The sequence below is a fragment of the Mesoplodon densirostris genome, chromosome 3 (genome assembly GCF_025265405.1).
Source record: "Mesoplodon densirostris isolate mMesDen1 chromosome 3, mMesDen1 primary haplotype, whole genome shotgun sequence".
Taxonomy (NCBI): Eukaryota; Metazoa; Chordata; class Mammalia; order Artiodactyla; family Ziphiidae; genus Mesoplodon; species Mesoplodon densirostris.
The window spans coordinates 167,194,874-167,217,105 of record NC_082663.1 but is presented as its reverse complement, the minus strand read 5'-3'; positions in this window follow the sequence as shown (position 1 = coordinate 167,217,105).

Here is a 22,232-nt window from a genome sequence, read left to right as displayed (position 1 = left end):
TAATACTTTTGGCTCTTATAGCCTTTTCTTCATCATTCAGACTTGTATACACATCTTTACCTATGGCTGTTTTCCTTTGTTGCAGGATAGATGCATTCTAACATTGAGATAGCTGAGTAAAAGAGTGGATGTAGTTTTTAAATTTTAATAAACAGAGCCAGAAGAAAATCCAGAAAATGATGGCAGAAATTCATACCCCTTCCAGCAACGGATGAGTGTGCCTGCCTGTTTTCCTACACGTTAACCACATTGGGTGTTAACAATTTTTAAAAATTTTCTTCATCTAATGAGTCAGAAATGGTTTTGGTTATAATTTTTATTTACCTGATTCCTAGAGTAGTTGGGCCTCCTTTCATATATATTTCGTTTTTCATGTCAGTTTGGTTTGCCATTACTTTTGCTATTCACGTTATCTTTGTGAATTGGCAGTCTATTCCACGTTGGGTGTGCTGTCTTTTTCTTATCAATTTGTAGAATATCTTTGCATTGGGGTATCTTAATTCTTTGTCTCCATGTATTTTGAAACTATGTTCTTCCAGCTGTCATTTGTTTGGACTTTGTTTTAAAAATTGTTTGGAAGGAGAGGCACATAAAAATACTGAGGATGTTTCCTTAGATACAGAAATCCATTGCCTAAATATCATTTAGTTTAAATATTCGGTTTGGGAACCATGCCTGCCCATTTGCTTCCCAGGGTATTGATGTACACATTTGTGAATCATATGCATCGTTCCTATTTGGGTCAGTGTGCACAACAACTTGAGTAAATGCAGACCATCCTATTTATAGGCATATGCTTTAGGAATTCCCATAACAAAGCTTTTAGCATGAGTCCTGCAGGCTGTCCCACTTACAGCTTTGTGCTTCACATCAACACATGAGAGGAGGAAAGGGATCAGAGGCCTGGCTGTCCAAGTGTGTGGTTATCGGGCACTTGTGAGGAAATGAGCTTCCATCAGAAAACGTGAGAGGATCAACTCCACTGTGCCATACGTTTCAACTCATTTACACCCTTCCACAGAGACATGAGCTCCCAAGTTAAATTTTAGGCTCGAATTATCTGTTGTGATAGTTTATATTGATTAAGTGATCAGCTGCACATGGGCACAGGCCCAGACACGCACCCGCCCTACCCTGTTCCATCCCCTCCCTTGGTTAACCTGAGCAAAGAAATAGAAACGTTCTTTCTTGCACTTGGGACTCCTTTTCGCCTTTCAACTTTTATTTCCTTTCTAACCCATTTATTAATTTTTCCATATTACTGTGCCTCCCTGCTTATTTTTAATGATTAGAAGTATAAAAATATTTACTTTTCAAAACAAATCGATGTCTACATAATTAACAGACATTTTTGCCAAGTACACATTTTTCCTTTGGAATAAAGTGTTAAAAATACAAAATAATACATAAGCAAAGAATATTTAAACTAAATGATATTTAGGCAATAGATTTCTGTACCTAGTTTGTACCCCTCAATGATAGTATAATTAAGTGACATAGTCCCAGGTTTATGGAGATAATCTTTTATATCTCCAAATTCCTCAAAGCTTCTTTGGCCTTGGGGTTGTCGAACTTGCTTTTTTATTGACCTTCGCATTTCAACTTATGCACCTAAAGTTTTCTCCCCGCATCACAGGAGAGGAACAACCCTGTGATATACGTGTACATTTCCTAATTAAAGCTTAAATCTAGTTCCCAGCAATGGCGCTTCTGAAATGTTAGAACCACAGAGTGAAATATTTTTAACTTTTTCCATCCATCACATTGTTTTTTAGGTTTCTAGTAATGTCAGCCAGAAAAATATCTGAATTAGGAGCATTTCTTCATAGAGACTGCTACTACATTTCTTAAATGGGTAAGTTAGTATTAAAGATATCACTGGAATTTATCCCAAAATGTAAGTGAATTTTTTATTGGTTTTAGGGTACAGTTTTTAGTTGTTCAGTTCAGATATGAACCATAGGAAGTAAAGAATGTGGCACAAGTGGGTGTCAGAACAGCAGTAAAATTTTACAAAGGAATTCTGTCTTTTAAGACGTCAAACCCTGGGCTTCCCTGGTGGCGCAGTGGTTGAGAGTCCGCCTGCCGATGCAGGGGACACGGGTTCGTGCCCCGGTCCGGGAAGATCCCACATGCCGCGGAGCGGCTGGGCCCGTGAGCCATGGCCGCTGAGCCTGCGCGTCCGGAGCCTGTGCTCCGCAACGGGGAGAGGCCACAACAGTGAGAGGACCGCGTACCGCAAAAAAAAAAAAAAGACGTCAAACCCTTTGCCCAGAGATACTGTCTGTTTGATATTTTAATGGACAGCTTCTTGGATATGTGAACTAGGATGGCAGTGCTAGGTGAGAACATATGGAGTGTTACTTTTTGGCAACTAATTCATTATTTCAAACATGAATAAAAATCTCCTGCTTGGATACCTAATAGAGTTGGCTCTTCTGCTGCTTTATGGCTATTTGGGCAAACCTCTAGTTCCTCTTTTAAAAATTTAATCATGGTATTTTATATTCCTCCCCAAAGAAGTACTATATTTGTTTTAAATAGGAAGAAATGTTTTGATTCTATTTCTTCACTCTTTTTCCTTTTGTGTAACACAACTTTTATGAAACTAGGGCTATCTTTTTAACATGAAAACAACGAAGGCCACAGCTTTTTGGATGAACGATGTTAAAGTGATACAATAGCAAATGATAAACAAATGTTAGGCTTTAGTCTGTGCCTGGTGTTTTGCCCAGCACTTTATTAAACATTACACCATTTATTCCTCATAACACCCATGTGCACAGGTAGTATAGTTATCCTTGTTTTATAGATGTGAAGAGAAAAACTTTAATAGGTCAGGTAACCTGGTCAGACTAATAACGTACCTTGGCTAATAAGGTAAAATTCCACAATTCCTTATTTGGAGTTTAGGACTTTTGGAACTATAAATTCTTTAGAAAGACGATGTTAATGCCTTTTGGTTCTTGTACTAACTTAAGCTAACTGCTCATTACTACATCCTCTGCTTTTCTTGTGCAAGGAAATGGTTAACACCGTTGACCTGGAGCAGGAACCATTGTAAATGACAAAAAATGGTGAAATCCATAAACTTCTAAGCAATGAGTTATACCTTTGTAATTCCTTTGTACTATTAGTCCTGTTTAATAAACCTTGTCTTCATCACAAAAAGACAAACTTAAACCTAGCTATGGGTCATAATGTCTTTTTTTTTTTTTTTTTTTTTTTGCGGTACGTGGGCCTCTCACTGTTGTGACCTCTCCCGTTGCGGAGCACAGGCTCCGGATGCGCAGGCTCAGCGCCATGGCTCACGGGCCCAGTTGCTCCGCGGCATGTGGGATCTTCCCGGACCAGGGCACGAACCCGCGTCCCCTGCATCGGCAGGCAGACTCTCAACCACTGCGCCACCAGGGAAACCCCGGGTCATAATGTCTACAGTTCCCAGTGTGAATGCTTAAATGTTTGGGTTTTATTTATAGGAGCCTGAACATGTACAGTGTTTCAGTATTTATCGAAAGGTGCTCACTGTGGGTTTGAAAATGGAGTCTTACATGTCAATAATAGTAAGTCTTCGTGTTCTTTGGGCACTTGATGAGGGAGGCTGAGAACCTTGCTCAGAGGGGATCTGGAGCCACAGCAGTTAAGCCAGGATAAGGCAAGGGTGAGAGGGAGTCCTTCTTGTTTGTCATATATATTTGCCGTGGCAGCCAAGTTTGGGAGTCCCTCTTCTCCCTGTTAATAGGAGAATTTGAGGCCAGATATGAAGTTGGAGGTTTTGTCCCTCCTATTAGGAATCGAGTTACTTGATTTCTTTGGTGAACTCACTTGGCAGGTGACGTATATTATGGTTTCATTTCCTATCTGAGAAACTAATATTAGTAGTATAGATTTATGTCACAGGCTATGATGTGTTATTAGATTACTTTTGTCTTTGTTGTGGAATCAAGGTTATTGTAAAGTGCATCATTCTATTGGCTGTGAATTAGCTAAGGCATATTGTCATGGTTGATGGCCATGAAAGCTTTCAGCTTAATCCTCTCTTCTGACTGTTGGTCCTCTTCTGTTGCTATCAAGATTCATCTCCTTATGGGGTTGTGGCCTCTCAGTAATCATTAAAATCAGAATACAGAAGACAAAAACAATTTGGCTTACAGCACCTTCACAGATTTTATTGGCCTTTTACCATTTCTTTCTCTATAGAAGTCTTGCAGTGCCCCAGATCAAACACACTTGGAATGAAAATCTTTCACAAAGATAATCACTAAACTTCTGAGTATGTCCATTGATTCCATTTTCCTTACACACTAAACTCTAGTGCCTGCATCCAGCCATCGTTTAACACATATTTATCAAATGCTTCCAATACATCAGGCATGCCATTGGTTCTGGAGATACCATGGTGACTAAGGCTGACAAGATCCCCTTGCTCTCAGAGCTCATATTCTCATGAGGAGAAGAGAGATAATATCCTATAAGCAACCGGTATCAAGACAATTTCAGATGGTAGTAATTCAATAGAGATAACAAATGCATAGTGTACATAGAGAGTGATGGGGCTGGGAAAGGGGTTTATTGTAGTCAGGGGAAAACTCTCAGAGGAGGTGACATGACCTGAAATCTGAGTGATGAGAAGGAATCAGATGTAAAAATTCTGGAGGAAGAGATTCCAAGCAGAGGGAATCTAGGGCTGCTGTGGAAGGTTGTGTAGTATGTGCACTGAACAAAGGCACCTGGCTAAGGGAGAAGTAGGGGCTGAAATTTCATGCTTCTCTTACAAAGTTATGCTATCAGGCAAGGGGCTACATCTTCCCAGAGAACATCAGGACTTTTTAAAATTTTAACCACAAAGACCGTTCCTCTTGCCAAGCCATGTACCTGAGGGGACCATGTCCACCAGAGGGTATGTATATGAGTTTTGTTTTGCTTTGTTTTGACCAAAGACCACTTTATAGGCTATAGTTTTGAGTGAATTAGGTGTGAAAAGTTGACTTCTTAGAGCTTAATTAGATTGTAAGATTACTATTGATACATCATTGCAACGGATATATAATAAAGCTTTCAAATATGATACATTCATCAGGGAATGTTGAAAAGCTTCTTGTGAGAACATAGCAGGTTGGCAAACGGAAGTACCTAGTATTGCAAAACACTGATACCATCAGCAAAATCTGAAGTAGAACAAGTACGTTGTCATTGACTGAATGAATCGGGATTCAAATGCATTATATAAGTTTATTTTGTGAAAAGCATGTATTAGATTGTAGGACTTAGGAATTATTTACTGGCGTTTGATGCCATCTCAGAAAACCAATCCTTTCCCCCCAAAATGATCATGAGCTTTATAGGAGGAAGACCCTGACAGATATTTTTGGACTTAACATTTCTGAACATCACAGAATTTGAATTTGACAATGGTTTTTGGAGAAAGGTAGAATAAAGCATGGGGTCTTTTAGGCTTAACAGTAGAGGAGAAGATTGTCGTGATCTGCTCTTCGCTCTAGGGAAAAGAAATGGAAAAAAAAAAAAAAAAAGACAACAAACACTGAACTCAGTGAGTCTTCATTGTCTCACTCTTCCTTCCCCCTTCCCCTAACTGTATTATAAAAGATCTGGTCCAATAAGGGAGTCTGCTTAAGGATTAGTTTCCTATTCACATAAGGAAGGTGATAGCTTGGGCAGGCCTGTGTTCTGAATTTTCATGGATACCCCTCCCTTCCATCCCCCCAGGGTGAGCAGAGGTAAGAAACAAATGGGCCAAATAGACTAAACAGTACAATAACCCTACAGAACCCTGTTACATAAAGAGAAAGAACCCAGATTAGATACTTCAACGTGAACAGATGTGGCTGGTTAATTCAGCTGCCCTGACCAAGCGATTAAGGGAATTAAACCTGGCCTGTTTCATTACGCTGAGTATCCTTATACCTACTCTTCTTTCGAGATACACTGCTGCTTGGAGTCTAAGAGTTATCATCCAAGACCAGGGTGAAACCAAACATTATCAATCCCAGATGTGACATTTCACCTTTTCCCTTAAATAAATGCACTTGTGAACGTAGGAAGCTTCTGCAGAGTCTACCTAAATTAATCCCTTTTTAAAAGGGTACACAAAAACTGTTAAAGCTTTGCTTTGTGATTTAGCTGTCTATTAGAAGGGTCTAAAATTTATATAAACCATCATTATACAAACCTGTTATCTAGCTTTAATGAAAGGCTTTCTTGCATGTAGTTTACACTATATATATGAAGCGTGTAGATGGTTTAAACGTTTTTCCAGCACATACTAGGCTCTCAGTGAATGTCTTTAATTAGTGAATGTAAGAATGACAGGACTAATCTTTTGGTTTCCTATGATATTTTGAAACTCTAAATATTTTTGGTTTTTTAAGTGGTTGGGAAAAACAGAATCTTTTCTTCAAAATGCCACACTTTTCTAAAATGTGATGGAAAGATAGGGAACACAGTTAATTCTTTTTAGTTATATCCTTGCCGAGGACAACATTTATGATCATTTTTTAGATTTAAGTAGGGGTAGTAAACATTCTTAGCACAATGATATTTTAGCATGCAGGTGTTTGGCTGAGATTCCAACCTAGAAATCATTTTTTAAGCATAGGTATTTCTTCAAAGAGCATACGAAATGTCATAATCATAGCATACTATTACATTTTATGTTATGTTTACCATTTATTCATACACTTCCCAGGATTGCTGGATGGTCTTCTTTGTAAATTCTTTGAATTCTTTGTAAAATAAGCTTGGAAAACTGTTTATCCATTACTTAGAAAATTGTTATTATGTAAGATAATACGTGATTTCTGTAAAGTATTTGCACCTTGTAGTTTGTTTGTTTGTTTGACATCTTGCCATCTGTGTTTTCATGGTAAGGATACCAGCGTGTACCATTGTGCACCTATTCCAAGTTGGTAAATCAAATCATTATGCTACAAGGACAAGATGTCAGGTTTTTGGTTTTTTCCCCCTCTGATTTGAATAGACTCACTGCTTCTATAGTCTGCGATGTTGAGTCATCATGGTACTAACTCCAAATATATCAAGCCATTTCCCTTTCTGTCTCTCTTGTACCAATTTACTTTTCCCTCTTCTGCCCTGAGTAATCCTCAGAGTCTCACAAAGTGAGGGAAATTCTAGTGTTGGAATAGAGATGGAGGCCTCCTGTCTGCTGTCCTTATCTGAAAAATCATTAGTGTGCACTGTTAATCATACTGACAAATGCCATTTCTCATGATAGTCTCTTTAATTTCTGTTTGTTTGTTTGTTTGATTTTGCATGTATTAGAAAGGAGCTAGGACCCAAAACAAAAGAATTCCTAATTATGTGGGTAAAATACAAAATGAAAACATGAATGCACTTTACATTTGTAAGAATAGTTTTTCTCCTCTCTGATTTGTGGGTTGAAGGAAAAAGGTTGATAAACCTGAGCTATTTCTTGTTTAATGAAACTTAAGTCATGAAACTAGGGTGGATCCATTCACTATGGCTGCTAACTCCCTCCTGGTTATTGGAACTGTCCTTGAAAGAAAGGATAAAGGAAAATGCTTTCATTCTTACTAATATCATCACTCATCTTAATGAGGTGAAGATAGATTTCCCTATGAGAGCAAGACACTTTTCTTTATGCCAAAGCCCACCTGATTACTCCCTAATGAGAAAATGGGATTTGGTGATACCTGGATTGCAGAATATTATTTGTCTTGCGTGTTCCTTAGAGATTTGTCAGCTGCTAACAGTGATGCCTCAGATTAAGGTACCTACTCACGCCCCAAATTTAGAGCCTCTCAGCTTCTTGCCCTTCCTGTCTTGACTATAAGAGGTGGCATAAATAAATAAATAAATAAATAAATATATATATATATATGTTATGAGTATTTCCTTCAGCAATTTGATTGACTAGTAGGTATTTTCCCTTTCTGGTCTTATTACAAATAAAAATTCTTCACCTTGAATATTATACGTGGGATTTTTCTTGTCTCCTGAGATGAATCAATATATTTCAAGTAGGTTACTTTTGTCAAAATAAACAGACCAATTTCCAACCCAGTGTTCTTGTGCTCCTTTGGCCATATAACTAAAGAACACCAGGGGAAATCTGAATTATTTATCTGGAAGCACTGTGATATAATTATTTATATTGCAATAGAAAATTATATTATTTTTACTCTAAATGTTGTGTGCGCAGCCCCATCATATTGTACACAGTGTTTGTAAATGTGTGTCCATTTTCTAGACATTTTGTCCAGTGGGAATTGATATTCATTGAAATCAGTGAAAATAACTAACATCCATTGAATACTTACTGTGTGCCAAACACTTGCTATATTAGCCCATATAATCCTCAGAACAGCACTGCGAGATAGGTATATTCTCATTCTGAAATTTAGAGAAGTATCTTAAGTATTCAGATGCTTTCAGCTATAAGGAATAGTCTGATAGAAACTGATGAAAACAATAAGGAAATGTTGTCTTATATAACTGGAAATCTAGAAATATATCAGGCAGGATCCGGTTAGAGTTCTGGCTTACTTTTTTTTTTTTTTTTTTTTGCGGTACGCGGGCCTCTCACTGTTGTGGCCTCTCCCGTTGCGGAGCACAGGCTCCGGACGCGCAGGTTCAGCAGCCATGGCTCACAGGCCTAGCCGCTCCGCGGCATGTGGGATCTTCCCGGACCAGGGCACGAACCCGTGTCCCCTGCACTGGCAGGCGGACTCTCAACCACTGCACCACCAGGGAAGCCCTCCTGCCCAGTCTTGAGCCGATCACTGGCGAAACAGAAGTGGATTACTATGATAAAGTTTATACATATCAGAGCTCGGGCCTGAAGGTGAAGGTGGGGGTCATAAGGAGGATGGGATAACTGAACACGGTTGAGATTCCTTGGAGAAGAGGGAAAGCATGCATGGGTTCTAGGTAAAAATCATTGTACACAGCAGAGGGACCAGGTGATCTATAAGGCCTTATAACTACTTACTGGTGGTCCCTAGTGGTAAATCTAGGTCTTTTTCATTTCAGAAGCCCAGGCTTCTTTATTGTCTCTTGTGATGAATATCCAGTCTTATTTAGGAGAATATATTTTCAATAAGACTTTAAAAGTAATCTGAGTAACCTTGGACATGTCATTTTCTCTTGGCCTCAGTTTCCCTATGCATACAAAGTAAGAGTGAATTGAAATATTTTAGGTTTTGGCACAATTATTCTGCCACTATAGCATGAAAGCAGGCATGGGCGACATGTAAATGAATGGGCATAGCTGTGTTCCAAAACACATTATTTACGGTAACAGGTGGTGACCCATGGATTCTAGTTTGACAGCCCCTGGACTGGATGAGTTCTAATGCCTCTCTACTCTAAAATGTAGGCTTCCAATTATATACATCAGTAGCAGTTTTAATATACATTTTGAATCAGAAGCTTTTATTCTAGCTGAACTTCTATATTTAATATAACAGATTTAAGAGATATTAAAATTCATAATTGCTAAGACTTTACATTATATATTTCCTAGTATAAAATTTTAAAATTTATCCTCTGTAATTTGAATATCTGCAGGAAATTTGTCTTATTTGGAGTTGTCATAGCATTCTAGAAACATTTTCTCCCAGATCATGTTGACACTTGTGAAAGCAACATTCCTGTCTTTACTGGCATGTTAACCTGATGGAGATGACAAATCCATGTCAATAAAGGTAGGATAAAGGCCTAGGAAAAGAGAAAATGCAGGAGAGACCCTCAGCTGTTTATCGACATGTGATTATCAGGTGTCAATCTTTTATAAAAAACAAAGTTGCTCATGGAAAATAACATTGAATAGTCTTTTACAGTTCCTAGTCTTCTTCATAATGTATTCTTCTCTTAATTATAAAATGTGTAAGTAGATGAAGGGTATATAAAGCCACTCAATCACCTTCATTAACATTAAATGAACTACATTGCATATAAAAAGACTTGTTCAGTCAATTTCCCCTGAAATAATATATCACAATTCTTGTTACTCCCAGAGTAAAATAAATTGGCTTTAGTGTTTCGTTTTAGTGGGTCAGTGTTACACCCATAGCAAAGAGAACGGTGCTTGACAGATAACAATAAAACTATCAAAGAACTTGATAGCTGAAAAGCCGTCTTACCTGTTTCTTTTTTTCCCCTAAATTCCACTTTAAAAAATATATATATATATATATATATATATACACACACACACACACAAACCAGGCATCATCTTTGAGTCATAGAATGAATAGACTAGTGAAGGTTCATCATGATCATAGTGTATGCCCTTTGCTTCTACTAAGAACAATAACTCATGAGAAATAGAGATTTTAATTTTAAGAATGCATATAAGTAATCACTCATTCATTCGTCCACATGTGTAAAATTGCAAATAACATGTGAGGAGATGAGATTTCTGCCTCAATCTAATCTGTGTATCTTGATTCACTCTCACTGCCATGGAAATATTTGGGGAAAAATATCTAGAGTGTCTAAAGAAAAAAAAAAGTGAAAGAAAACTTAAGGATGATCAGAACTTTTGAAGAGGGCAACCAGGTGGCAGAGGTCTGGAAGACTGTACCACAGTCTAGTTGATCGGGAAGAAAAGGCAATTCCATTCTTGCAGCTCCAATTCCCACATTTGTAAAATGAGACAATACCTTGCAGAGGCCTGTTAAAATCAAATGAGTTAGTATATGTGAAAATGTTTTGTAATCTAATGTGGTTGTATTGAAATGAAGGATTTAAAAATCTTTCCCAAAGTAGATTCCTTCTGAGGTCTGGTCTGCACACATAGATGCAAGCTCTGTCTTACTATTTTCTATTTGTGTTGCTAATTCTTCTCTTCACTTTGATTTACCTTGTCTACAGATTACAGACTTAGATTAAGGCATATTCTCTTTTACTTATTCATCCATCCATCCATCCAACCATCCACCTATCCACCCATCCATTTATTCACTCAACATTCATTTTCTATTATTTAGAGGGGATTGAGGTGAGTCTCCAAAAGAGTAGCAATGATTCAACAGCCTGAATGGATGTTTTCTCCAGAGGGAAGGGCCTTCTGGAGAAATTGATGTAGGCAAGGTCAGAGAAGAATATGAGTGGCTAACTCATTTGCTGTGGTTAGATGCCTGAGTGGGCATCACCATGGCCTGGTAAAGTTGGTTGGGGAGAGATTGTGAAAGACTCTCCTGAGCTATCTGCACCTCTTCCTGGAAGGAATAAACAGCACAGTTCTAGAAATTTAGAATGCTTCCATGAAGATTCTGGGGCTCTCAAGCCCTCAAAATTAGAATAAATTAATTTGACAAGCTTTGTTTCCTTCTAAAAAAAAAGAAAAGGAAAAAGGAATTCTATTCAGGGCCAAGAGCAAGAAGGTAATCTACCAAATTCTAGTCCTTTGGGGGTGGGAGGTGGTGTAGGTCAGGGGAAAAGAAAAGAATGATAAAAAATGGAGGAAGAATAATAAAATATGGGAGAGTGTCAAAAAGATTTTTCCCATTTCTAAACTTTACATAGATCCAGCTCTATGCCCTGAAATTAGAAATATTCACCTAGTATTAAAGTTCTTTATCTTCTGGCCCGTCCTGTCATGTCACCACGTATAATACATTTTCTATGGGAAAATTATTCCAAGTGAAATTTACTCACAAACACTTTTGAGACATAGCATGTCAGTGAGCAGATAGTCAGCCTTGAGCTCAGGAAGAATTCTCCTCTGTACACTGAAACACCTGAAAGTCAACATTCTATATGCCTGATGACTCAAGTTACTGGAAATCGTTTTGGAAGCTACAGAATAGCATTAAGAATGCTAGGAAGGGGCTTCCCTGGTGGTGCAGTGGTTAAGAACCCTCCTGCCAATGCAGGGGACACAGGTTTGAGCCCTGGTCCAGGAAGATCCCACATGCTGCAGAGAAGCTAAGGCCGTGAGCCACAACTACTGAGCCTGCACTCTAGAGGCTGTGAGCCACAATTACTGAGCCTGTGTGCCACAACTACTGAAGCCCACGCACCTAGAGCCCGTGCTCCGCAACAAGAGAAGCCACCGCAATGAGAAGCCCACACATCGCAATGAAGAGCAGCCCCCACTCGACGCAACTAAAGATAGCCTGTGTGCAGCAACAGAGGCCCAATGCAGCCATAAATAAATAAATGTCTTAAAAAAAAAGAATGCTAGGAAGAAACTTGGAAATACTTTTTCCTCTTTTTGTTTCATAGCTGAAGAAAGAGGTTCACAGATGTGCAGTCCCTGGGTGTATTTGGTCTGCCCAGACATTCTCTATCCAGAAACTGTGAGCAAGCTTTGCCTCACAGGGTAGAACAAAGGAAATCTTAAGGAATCTCTCCAAAATGGGCGAAAGATTACATTAGTCATTTCATCCCTTTGGATTTTATATTCTTATCTGTAAAATAAAGACTGTGGGCCAGATGAATTATAAGAGCCTTTTTATTGGCTAATTGAGCCTTCCTTTTGGAGATGTGGGTGTTTGCTGGTTTGTGTTGGAGGCAAAGTGAATTACCTCTCCTGTCTGTCTGCTCTTACCAGAGTTTGCCCATGGCTGATTTCGTAGGGAAGCACTGAAGACAGTGATGAAAGTTCATATATATCCTGTGTCTGCAGCATGTTTTATTCATTGCATAAAGAGGTCTTTTTTGAAAGGAGTATTAAAGGGATAGAGAATACCCTTAAAAGAAGACCTAAATTTCCTCCCCCTCTAAACACGCATAACCTTTCACATAAAATAAGGCAGACAGGTGAGTTGTCATGAAGTAAGTCAGGAAAAAGAAATGACTTATTTCTTTAATTTGGGGGATGGAATGATGAATCTGAGTTAAATTTACTCAAATGATTGCTGCAGAACCAAAATACAGTAGTACAGGAAATTAATTGTGGTAAAAATTTAAAATGCTATAAAGAACTGTGTTAATTTAATTTCCCGTTAACTTTGTGGAATGTACAGAACATAAAATTCACAGAATGACTCATAAAGCTGGTGGCATACTTTACTCTTCTGACTGTGAGGCTGTAGTCTCACCTTCATTTTGTTGTACTTTTTCTTTTTTTTAAAGAGACTATCTTGAAAGGACTTTTTTTTTTTTTTGATCTCTGCATGCAAAAAGGGCATCACAAATTACACCATATGTTACTCTTTTGGATCTGGCAAATTTTTGTTCATGAACCTAAACCTGAATTAAATTTCTCTGTCTCAGCTTTCTGTAAAACTGATAGATGTTTGCCTATATTTGTCTGTCTTTGAGGGGTTCCTGCTCATCGATTTGAGCTCTTTTTTGAAAGATTGTAGAGGAAATATCAAGGCTCTGGAGCTAGAACACCTGGAGTAGAATTCTGGTTCTGCTGTGTACTAACAGTGTGGCCCTGGGCAAGGTACTTAACTTCTCTGTGCCTCAGTGCTTCATCTGGAAAATGGGAATGATGAGAGAACCACAATTCATAGAAACTAACCACAATTCATAGAAACTAGAGGATTAAATAATTTAAAGCATATAAAGTGCTCAGAACAAGATCTGATGCACAATATATGCTTAGAGGATGCTAGTTCTTATTATTGTTTTTGTTATTTTGTCTTGATTAAATTACCCAAATTACAATGGAAGTTCACATAAGTTTATGTTCTTCAGCACCTATGTACAGGGTCTTCATATTACATTTTATCTGCCCTTGAACTTACCTCTGTGTATCTACTATCAAAGAAAAAGAGGAAGTTTTTGCATCCAAGGGACTTTAATATCTACTTGTTAAAACAAGACTCACCCCCCAATTTTCAAAACCCAGAAACAGAGTAATTGAATAACAAACTCTAATATAATGGTTCAAATTGAATACCCAGATGAAAAATCCATTGGAATTCATCAAGGCAGGGTTTTTTAAAGTTGGGCAGCCCAGTGTTGAATCTAGCTTGCAAATATCGTTCACATGTATGATTGCCAGATATGAGGATTGTCAGAGGATACACAGTGAAATCTGAATTCCCAAGTAAACAACCAATTGTTTTTAGTATAAGTATATCCTATGCAACACTTAGGACATTCTTTTTTTTTTTTTTGCGGTACGTGGGCCTCTCACTGTTGCGGCCTCTCGGGCCCAGCCACTCTGCGGCACGTGGGATCCTCCCGGACCGGGGCACGAACCCGCGTGCCCTGCATCGGCAGGCGGACTCTCAACCACTGCGCCACCAGGGAAGCCCACTTAGGACATTCTTAAACTAAAATATTATTCATTGTTTATCTAAAATTCAAAATAAAATGGATTGCTATAGTTTTATTTGCTGATTCTGGCAACTCAGTTCACACTGGTGTCTTTATAAAAGTAGGTATTCATTGCCTACTTCTAAATTTTGGAAGATTTTACATAGAAATACGAGTTCTTATCTTCTTTTGAAAAATTAGGACGTTTGGCAAGACTGGACCCAGGTGGCAATGACAAGCCAGACTTGAGGCTTCGCCTACCTTTCCGTGGGGCATGTCATCTCCCATCAACACTGTCTCCCAACCTTCACTGTCCTTCTTCATTCTTTTGTCTCTGATTCCCATCACTTTCTTCTGGAGACCTTCGGTTTTGAGATCTTTGCTATAACAGCTACGTAAGAATTTGGAATTTTAATATATTTTGCTCATTTCAGTATGAATGCTTTTAATAATGGTTCAGTTATACACTAAATTAGTAAAGACTGAAACACGATCTATTTACTGTAAGGGACTGTAGATAAATTTACCAAGGCCTTATCTAGCTGAATGAAAACTCTTCCCTCTGAGCTGTCATGTGCTAATACAGTGTCTGGGACTTACTACCCACTGGCCCTCTTAAATGCTTCAGCCCCCTTCTGAGAATTTTAGCTTCTAAGATTCTGGCAGCTTGTACATAGATGAGGAATAATAATTTTCACATTCTGCACTACTGGGGCCAATCCAAGGACAGTAACAGGAATTCCTACTGTCCCTTGCAACTAAACTTCATCAGCAGTTTCCAGCTAACTGTGTTTGAATGCATGGCATTCTGAAGTGGTTAAAATGTCATGAAGGGTATTAACATTAGTAATTTCTTAAATTGTGCTTGGCTTAATATGTGAAGAATATTCCTCATATTATACCTGTCACACATGAGAAAGTCATACACCTGGATGAATGTCATCCTTTTATTGGTTTGTGTGGACACAAGCCATGAGAGAATTATTTGAACGTCTTTTGAGATTCAGAGAAATTAGGTGTGATGTTCATACTGTGATTTCACTGTGTTAGTGTAAAAGTGTAGATAATTTTCAAAGGTGAAATACATCTAATAAAAGTGCTATTCTTTTGTCTCTATAACCCTGAAGGGTGACTGTTTATATTTACATTGTTGACCAGAATGGCAGTAGAATCAGGCAGTCAATGAATTAAAAGAGTCTCTTTGCAAAACCACTCTCTGTTATCTTCTCGGTTTTAATTACCCCCAAGACAACGTGTTTGCTGAGAATGTACCTATATGTCCAAAATAGAAATTGCAACATGAGAGTGTCTATATTATGATCAGGGAATAAAAATGAGCCACATAGTATAAGTCTACAAGTCCAGATTCAGCTGCATTTTTCTGTTCTACTGGTGAGACAGAACACAGAATTCCCTTAGTGACTTGTCATCTGGTCAGCACTTCTCTTCTGAAAGCAAATTATTCAAGAAGGCTTGCTCATGGGAAGTACCATTAGCAAATAAATACATATTTATTTATTGGAATTTTTAAAAATTCACAAGCCTGGAATTTCACTCAAGGAAAACAGGCTTAATTTAAACTAATATATCCACGTTTCAAATTGAGGTAATAGGCTATTCAAATAAATGAACAAGCAATCAAATTAGCCTTAAGAACAGAGATTTATCAGAATTGACTATCAATCAATTCTCTCCTTTTGGATTCAGTTATTAGCTCTAAGACTTGGAAAAAATTATCTCAAAATTTTGGTAAAGGGCCTCCCTGGTGGCGCAGTGGTTGAGAGTCCGCCTGCCGATGCAGGGGATACGGGTTCGTGCCCCGATCTGGGAGGATCCCATATGCCACGGAGCGGCTGGGCCCGTGAGCCATGGCCGCTGGGCCTGCGCGTCCGGAGCCTGTGCTCCGCAACGGGAGAGGCCACGACAGTGAGAGGCCCGCATACCCAAAAAGAAAAAAAAAAAAAAAAAAAAAAATTTTGGTAAACTATTTGAAAATTGAAGCATCATGGTTATAATTTGTTGCTACATATTATGTGTGCATTCTCTTTTTCATTAAATAGTTATTGAGGTTCCCCTATTTGCCAGTCAGTGTTCTAGGCACTGGAGATAGAACAGTGGCTAATAGGGACTGGTCTCTTCTCCTGGAGCTCCCGTTCTAGGAGAGACCCGAGGTAAGCAGTAAACAAAGGATGTCAGACAGTGTCAGAGGTCATGAAGAAAATAAAATGAAGATGGGAGTGAGAGGCAGGGCTGGCAAGACTACTTGAAATCATGGAATCAGGTTTGAACATGGAAACATGGGTAACAGAATGAACATAGCCATCCATGTAAGGATCTATGCTATAAGCTTTGTAGGCAGAAGCAACAGCAAATATAAAAGGCTTAAAGTGAGATTAGCTTGGCTATTTCAAGGAGCTGAAGGAAAGCCATTGTGAATGGATGCTAGTGAACCCTGGGGGAGAATTGTGAAGATGAGGCTGAGAGGTGAGTGGGCTGGACCAGACAGGGACATCCATTCATATACTCCTTTCAGCCCAGGACTTCCAGATTCACCTTTCTACAACATCTGATAGCACTTGGTTACGTCCTCTTTGAAAATCCTTTGGCATCTTCCCACTATCTGCACGAGGAAGTTCAGTCATTTTAGCATGGCACCTCACTCCTGAATGCCAGTACTCAATAGCCATATGTGGCTAGTGGCTGCTTTATTGGACAGTGAAGCTCTACAATATAACTCTAACCTGTTGTCCAGCGTGACACAGTCGTGGTTAAAAAACTCGATGTTTGGGCTTCCCTGGTGGCGCAGTGGTTAAGAATCCGCCTGCCAGTGCAGGGGACACGGGTTCGAGCCCTGGTCTGGGAAGATCCCACATGCCTTGGGGCAACTGGGCCCGTGCGTCACAACTACTGAGCCTGTCCTCTAGAGCCCATGAGCCACAGCTACTGAGCCTGCACGTCTGGAGCCTGTGCTCTGCAACAAGAGAGGCCGCGACAGTGAGAGGCCCGCGCACCGCGATGAAGAGTGGCACCCGCTTGCCGCAACTGGAGAAAGCCCTCGCACAGAAACGAAGACCCGGCACAGACAAAAATAAATTAAAAAAAACAAAAACAAAAAAACCAAAAAGCTCGACTTTTGTAGTCAGATATTAATTAATTCAATCCCAGCTGTGTGCTGTGGGATTATAGATTGGTGAATACCTGCCTGCCTTAGTTCCCACATCTATAAAAGATGAATAATATTGTTACCCTATTATCATTAGAATTGAAGATGAAAACATAGGTCAAGTATCTAGTTCTACACCACAGACTTTCAATTGATTCGATTTTTCTTCTATCCCTTACCATTCCACCTATCCCATACTTAATCCTTTAACTGTGTTGAATCTCTATGATAAAAATAATAATTAGAAGGACAAAGGCTTTCATGTCTGTACACCTTTGGTTATGATCATCTTTCTCAACTTCCTTCATCTCTATCCTTTCTTTTCTCCTTTTCCTCCAGTGTCATTTTGTCCATGAAAATCCTGACCAAACAAGTCGATATGCATATATTAATATAGATTTGAAGATACTTTACTTCTGACACTGATTTGAATAGTTCTGACACTGATTTGAATATTTTTCCTACCAGGCTGTATAGTCTTTATCTGAGGAGTTATCCATTGGGGGCACACAGACGAAATTTGATCCACAGTCCTGTTTTATTTTGCCTAATATAGTGTTTGTTCAAATAGGATTTAAAAATTGGTTGCTAGCATTTAAGAATTAACTAAATTTGCATAGAACCTAGATTTGCAGCTTCTCATGAAAAAAGAAAAAAAGGAGACAGAAAAAGTGTTGGCAACGCAAAGCCTGCATTTCCATATCATGACAGTCTACTGAGCCAAATTGAAGCTTTCCCTTTAGACAACATGTATTTTCCAGGTATCCAGTCTCCACCATTCCTTCTTGTCTTTTTTTTTAAATTTAATTTATTTATTATACAGCAGGTTCTTATTAGTTATCTATTTTATACGTATTAGTGTATACACGTCAATCCCAATCTCCCAACTCATCCCACCACCCCACCCCACCCCCGCTTTCCCCCCTTGGTGTCCATACATTTTTTCTCTACATTTGTGTTTCTATTTCTACCTTTCAAACCCATTCATCTGTACCATTTTTCTAGATTTCAGATATATGCATTAATATACAGTATTTGTTTTTCTCTTTCTGACCTATTTCACTCTGTATGACAGTCTCTAGGTCCATCCACGTCTCTGCAAATGACCCAGTTTCATTCCTTTTTATGGCTGAGTAATATTCCATTGTATATATGTACCATATCTTCTTTATCCATTCATCTGCCAATGGGCATTTAGGTTGCTTCCATGACCTGGCTATTATAAATAGTGCTACAATGAACATTGGGGTGCATGTGTCTTTTTGAATTATGGTTTTCTCTGGGTATATGCCCAGTAGTGGGATTGCTGGGTCACCTTCTTGTCTTTTGACTGTAAAGCTAAATGCCAGCTGCTATTTATCATCTCTCTTATACTTGCAATTTTTTTTTTACCTGTTACCATTACTTCACTGGCTACAGCATGCTAATGAATTTATGACTTCTCTGTTTCAATGTTAAATCTGCCCTCTTCAACTCCACACCCTTCCTGTCTTTCCAAAAGCAGCTAGAGACTTTAACATATACAGACATTGTATCATTTTCCTCTGATTGCCAGTGCTCACTCTATACTTTTGGAGATAGGACTTGAGTGTTATATTTGATGTGAGATGTGTGGGTGTCCTGGAATGTGTGTAGGTGAAAAGCTTCCACTTTTGGTAAAACCCCACACCAAGTGATCTTCAAGCCTAAAGTACAGCCATGTTGTCATCAATTCTCAACAGGATTTTTTGGAGAATGGCAGTAACATAGTGAATGAGCTGCTTGAGGCAGAGCCCACTGATGGTTTTTCCAGATTGGTCAACATTTTCATGATGGTGTGATTGTATCTAAGATCCTAGCAAAGCCCTCAGGAAGCAGAAGAACAGATAACATTTTTCAACCTCTGTCATTGAAATGAGACCACTAAAGTAGGAATTTATGTTGTTTAGTTCTTAAGTCTCTTCAAAGACTTCTGGAGGAATTTCAAGTTTCCATAGCTCCATTTAAGATATGACTTTATCCTATATAATCTAGAGTCATATTCAGATAGGGGTTGGGGATCATTTTGAGGGGATGTGAATTACTAAGGTATTATTATTATTATTATTGTTAGAAATGCCTTCAGAGGTCGTCAAGCTCAAGTTTGTCATTTAATGCTTTAGTAAGTGAGGTCTAGGGAATGTTCACTGGCTAAGTCCAGTTCCCCCAGCTAGATAGTGATGAAGTCCCTGTTTGAATTCAAATATCCTCTTACTTGGTAAAGCCCTGGAGATGCTTATTTATTAGCACTTACTTTAGATGCAAAATTATGTTAGGATCATAAATATAATTCTACTTGCTTGTTAAAAATGGTGAATATTAAATGTTACTTAGAAAAACTGTGCTATTAGTATAGATCATCTTGTGATTTTATTTTCTTTTTTAGAAAAAGTACTTCTACTTCAGAAAAAAATCAAGCTAATATATATATATATTTATTGGGGTGTTTTTTTCTCCTGATTATAATGCATGATTATGTACATTCAACTTGAATGATTCAGGAACATATAAGGAGGAATGTAAGTGTCATCTAAAATCTTACATCCAAATATTATCACTGTTAATTCTTTGGTGCATACTGTCCCAGACATCTCTTTATTCATACCATATATAATTTTACATAAATGGAATCATGTATTTACATTTTAAGTATCTTTATTTTTTGCCCTCTTGGCAATAGAAACTTACCGTCATGCCCATGAACACAGAGCCATATAATTTATTATGGTGGTATAAGAATCTAATAAAATAAATATGTTATAATTCGTTTTACTAATATGACATATAAGTTCTTTCTAACATTTTTACTATAGACATTAAAATGAACATCTTTATTCGTGTACTTTTAGTCAACTCTAATCTTTTAAAAAGAATCCCTAGTATTAGAATTAATGAATCTGAGGGTATACATACACATTATATATTTTGCTGCATATTGTGAAATTTCTTTCACAGAATTATCAACAAATATTTTGTGTTGATTTACTTGTGTATTCAGCAACATGTGTTTTATCGTATTTTTACTCTTTGGCAATCTAAGTGAAAAAATGTATCTCTTTGGTTTTCATATCTTTGCTTACTATTTATTTTGTAAATTTTTTCTGCCAATTTTTATAGGCAGATGTTTGCATTTTTCTTTTAAATGTGAAAGAACTCACTATATTAGATTTATCAAATATATATGTATATAGCAAATATATATAGTAAGTAGTCATATTTTTTAACATTTTCTTTCATGTATTTTTTTTCCTGAAAAAAACAATGTCAGATTTAGTGGGTCCATTTATTAAAGTAACAAAAGACTATAAGTCAGTTTCATCTTTGAGGTGGTCAGTAGGTATCCCAAGATGTCTAAGCTTTGCCACTAATGAGTCAATGTGATTCGAGGCTTGTATTCTCATTCTTTCTAATCTCAGTTTCCTAACTTAATACATGAGAGAGTTGTATGAGAGAAATTATTCATAAGGACTCTTTCAGGTCTAACATTCTTTGAACCTGTGTTACATTTTATTGGGCTTTTCTACATTATCACTGAAACTTTGAAAAAACATTAATTTCTTAATAACAGGACATAAAAAAATTGTAACTCAACAATCTAGTTTCATCATTAATCAGAGTTGTGCTTTATTTTAGTCTTTTTATCCTAGCCAGCCTAGTCACATATATTGTATGGATACAACATACACTGGATATTTGCAGTTGTAGAATCAGTACCCCAATAAATATATCTCTTTGCTCCATTGTAACTTACAGTGTGAGAAGTACTTTCTTTTTCCTTCATATTCCATCTACTAATACAGACCCTTGACCTTTGTGGATTCTCAAGGTCATAAATATAGCAAGCATACCATTTTCTTCACAAAATGTAATTAAGAACACTAGAATTCTTAAACAATCCCCTTTGTGCTCTGATGAGTCAAAAGATAATAGTATAAACAGTGCTTCGGTTTATCTGAAACATTTTGGAAGTGTGGAAGGGGCATACTCAACATCTCCGTATTGTTGGATGCTGGCCCATACCCTTCCATTCTCTACACTCAGCACTAGGAGAGTAAACTGGTGATTAAAAACTCCTAAACAGGGCTTCCCTGGTGGTGCAGTGGTTGAGAGTCCACCTGCCGATGCAGGGGACATGGGGTCGTGCCCTGGTCCGGGAAGATCCCACATGCCGCTGAGTGGCTGGGCCCGTGAGCCATGGCCACTGAGCCTGCGCGTCCAGAGCCTGTGCTCCGCAACAGGAGAGGCCACAACAGTGAGAAGCCTGCATACCGCAAAAAAAACCCAAAAAAAACCCCTCCTAAACATGGCTCCATTGCTTCCTAGGTACATGGGCATGTCACTTTGCAACCTCTCTAAATCATCCTCGTCTCTAAAATCAGGATTACATCAATTCCTTCCTCATGGGGTTGTTGTCAGAGATAACCCAGATATTAATGATGGCTGACATTTATCCAGTGCTGTGTGCCAGGGACTGTGGACTAGATCTGTTATTCTCACAACCTAACCTACACAATACTTGGCCCTCAATGAATGTTGCTTTATTAAGTTCATAACCATCTTCCACAGGTGAAAATAATGAAACACTTTGTTCAGTTTATATAACAGTTTCCAGTTACAAGGAATGGAAAGCAGGGGCTGGTTAGAGCCCTGGCTGGACCTTGCTAATTACCAGGCTCACTCTGTCCTGGGGGCTGCCCTCCAGCTAGTGTTTCAAATCCTTACGGTTGGTGGCACAATTACTAACAGCCACATGGATGTTCCTATGATGTGGGCAAAAACAACCAGTGATTTCTTAGAAACAAACAAGTTAAATCTATGACTGTAAGGGATC